The sequence below is a fragment of the Antechinus flavipes genome, chromosome 4 (genome assembly GCF_016432865.1).
Source record: "Antechinus flavipes isolate AdamAnt ecotype Samford, QLD, Australia chromosome 4, AdamAnt_v2, whole genome shotgun sequence".
In the NCBI taxonomy this organism is placed as follows: Eukaryota; Metazoa; Chordata; class Mammalia; order Dasyuromorphia; family Dasyuridae; genus Antechinus; species Antechinus flavipes.
Window position 1 is genome coordinate 486,010,258 of NC_067401.1, and position 3,771 is coordinate 486,014,028.

Sequence of the window (3,771 nt, forward strand, 5' to 3'; positions counted from 1 at the left end):
GATCCTTTAATGTTGAGGCAGCCAGATCTTGCGTGACCGTTATTGTGGCACCTTGGTATTTGAACTGTTTTTTTCCTGGCTGCTTGTAAAATTTTTTCTTTAGTCTGAAAATTCTGAAGTTTGGCCACAATATTCCTCTGAGTCTTTATTTTAGGGTCTTTTTCAGAAGGTGTTCAATGAATTCTTTCAACGCCTATTTTCCTTTCTAATTCTATTACTTCTGGGCAGTTCTCTTTGATGATTTCATATAAAATAGTATCTAGGCTCTTTTTTTCATCATAATTTTTGGGTAGTCCAATGATCCTCAGGTTATCTCTCCTAGATCTATTTTCCAGGTCTGTTGTTTTTACAAGTAAATAGTTGACATTTTTTTCCAATCTTTCATTTTTTTGTGTTTTGCTTGACTGATTCTTGATGTCTCAATGAATCAGTCATTTCTATTTCTTCAGTTCTGATTTTTAGTGTGTTATTTTCTATATTAGCTCTTTTAAATGTCTTTTTGTATATGTCCAATTGAGTTGTTTTGCTCTATGGAATTTTTTTCCATTTCACTAATTTTTTTTAAGTGAGTTATTTTCTTTTTCCAATTCACAAATTCTCTTTCCCTTCACTTCTTGGAAGATTTTTTACCTTTTCCATTTCACATTTCAGGAAGTTGTTTTCTTTTTCCACTTTATCAAATTTTTCTTTTAGTGAGTTATGTGCCTTTTTTGTACTCTCTTGCATAGCTTCTCTTTCCTTTCCCCCCTTTTCTTCTAGTTCTCTTTTAAGGTTTTTAATAGTCTCTTCTAGGAGAGCCTTTTGTAGCGGGGGCCAACAATTGTCTGGGGACTGTCTGCTATTAGTTTCTTCAGTGTTGAAAAGCTGTTCTCTTTCTGTATAGAAACTATTAATCATTCTTTTGATTTTTTTACTCATTTTGTTAAAGCCTGTAGGGTCTGCCTTCAGACCCAGGAGGTTACCAGCTTCCTCTGCAGAGCAGTGAAAGGTGTATGGACGGGTAGCTGTCCTGCCAGCCAGTTATGAAATGAAAGGGAAAAGGAATAGGATATGGTAAGGTATATAAAGTTGTATAGTTTAGAGAAAATGGGATAGCGTGTGTAGATTTATGAGAAAGATAAATGGGGTGGGAATGGTGGTATAGGATAAGACAGGGTAAAGAAGGGTGCATAGATAACAGAACTGGGATAAATTGTGCATATTATTGGGAGAGTGAAAAAGTGAGGGAAAGAGTGGGATGGAGGATAAGAGAGGGATCCTTAAGGTGGGGAGATGATAAGTAATATTCAAGAAAACTAATGGTTAGAAGTAAAGTAGAAGAATTAGGAGAGATAGGAAACAAGAGGTATGCACAAATACACTAACAATGATCAGGTTTAGAATTTATTAGAAAAAAATAGAACTACTAATAATTGATTTCAAAGTAAAACTTAAAAAGATTCAGTCAAAAGAGAAATCTACATTATATATCAGTCATATTAATATTATTTTAGATGTATAGACAGTTCTGAATATATCCTCTATAATTATGCATGCTTTTTGAAATAGGAACTTATATTCTTTGAATCCTCCCTTGTGTTCTGCTATGCATCTTCCTTCCTTCTCTCAGCATTCTTCATCTTTTAACAATATTACTTTTATACAGGGGAAAACTTCCCATTTTGATATCATTTATCCATATCCTCACAACTTCCTGATTAGAAGCTTCTTTCATAATTTATTTAACCCCTCAGTTATCCTCAAGATGGTTCAGACTGTCTCCTAAAATGATTTACTTCAGTGTAGCTGCTGTGCATTTGATAGCTTTTTGGAGTCACAGACAAAGGTAAGGTGGAAGGTAAACATTAATGGTAGTCCTGAAAAGAGATCTGAATGCATCATACCAGAAGTACTAGTGTTCCTTGAACACCAATACACCTCTGTATGTGGTACTAAGCAGTAAGATAAAATGGTCTGTAGGCCTAAGCAGGGGTGGAAGGAGGAACAAATAGACTTATGGATTCCCTAGCATTAACAGTCATAGGTATCTCTTCACCTCAGGGTCTGATGAGCTGGCAGTGTAGTGGAGGCAACAAGGGCTCAGTTTATTGAGGCTGCAAGAACAAAGATGGAAGCTGCACCAGGACCTATCTACTTCCTTGCCCAATATTATGACCTTACTCTGATTACAACTCCTAGTTCTTTCTTACTACACTTATTCCAGGATGGGTCTGAAGGAGTAATGAACTTATGTGAATGGTGTTTCCTTCAAATAAACTATAAGCACTTTGAGGACAGAAATTGCTTCATTTTTGTCTTCATATTCCTTCTGACTAGCAGAATAACACAATTATTATTTTTATTATTATACACACACACATACATATATATATTGTATAGTATGATATATGACATGTATATTAAAGTAGTTGGACATAAAGTATGAACTTATTAGATGACTACTAGCATTGGTAGAATATATCAACAATAAATCTGGTCTACAATCTCTGAACCCATATATCAAGATCTCAGCCCAATGAAAGAAACTTATGTTAATATGTTGTAAAATGAAGATTTATTGTAATGAGAAATAATTATGATACAAAAGTTACAAAATGAGAATGTATAAATAAAGTTAAAAATGACTGTTTTTATGCCAAAGAAATTGAATCATAGCTAATAACAATAACTATGAGCAGAATTGTGAATAAATATTTAATAACTTTTTAAGACATTTTTCAAAATTTTATTTTAAGGGAGTTCTGTGGTACTTTCCCCCTTCTTGAATGAATGATAAAATGAGATACTTATTGCTCAAGGACATGAAACAATTTTTGACTTCCTCCCAACACTATTCCTCAGTAAAGTATAATCCAGTTTTATGGAAAACTTTGTAGAAGTTTTCACTAAGTATCAAGTTTACAATGAGTTTCAGTTATTTATTAGTTATTGTTAAAGGAAGCTATGCTAAAAAGTGCAAGATACATTGTCTTTCAAGATTACGTTTAATTAAGTCCTTCAGGAAAAGGAAACATTCCTATACATAGAATTGACTGTAATATCCACTAGTCCTCATTAAATATCAAATCAGGAGAAATGTAGTCAAGCAAAACTGTCAGATAAATCCCACAATTATTAGAATAATTTCTCAACACCTGGAGGTATTTGACATCAGCAGCTGCATCCAAAGGGGAAAAAATCCCTTCTTGAATTTTTTTTTTAATGATAGAACTATACTTTTCTCAGATTATAGACATACACACACACACATACACACATACACACACACACACACACACACACACACACACACACACACACCTCTATACATGGGTTGTGTGTAGGGAATAGTGAAAGCTGATACGTTCTTAAAGTTTTTCTAGAAATTCAAGCCTACAAGGGTGGATGATATGCTAGATTTGTCTCTCTATTCTATTCCATTATTATAACAAATAAGATTGTATTCATTCAAAAGTGAAGTTCTTCTCTCAAATTACAAAAGATATAAAATGTTCGGTTATATTATAGAAAGTCTAGAATGCTTCTCAGTGTAAATCATGTATACTATTTCATACTTTGTTCTCCATCTTCAGTTCCTTCTTCCTCCTTTCCTCCTTCTCTCTCTCTCTCTCTCGTCTCTCTCTCTCTCTGTCTCTTTCTCTCTCTCTCTCCTATCTCTCTCTCCTCTGCCTATGTCTCTCTCTGTCTCAGTCTCTCTCTCTGTGTCTCCCTCTCTCTCTCTTTCTCTTTCTCCCTCTCTCCTCCTTTATTCATATCCAATCAGATTCCAAA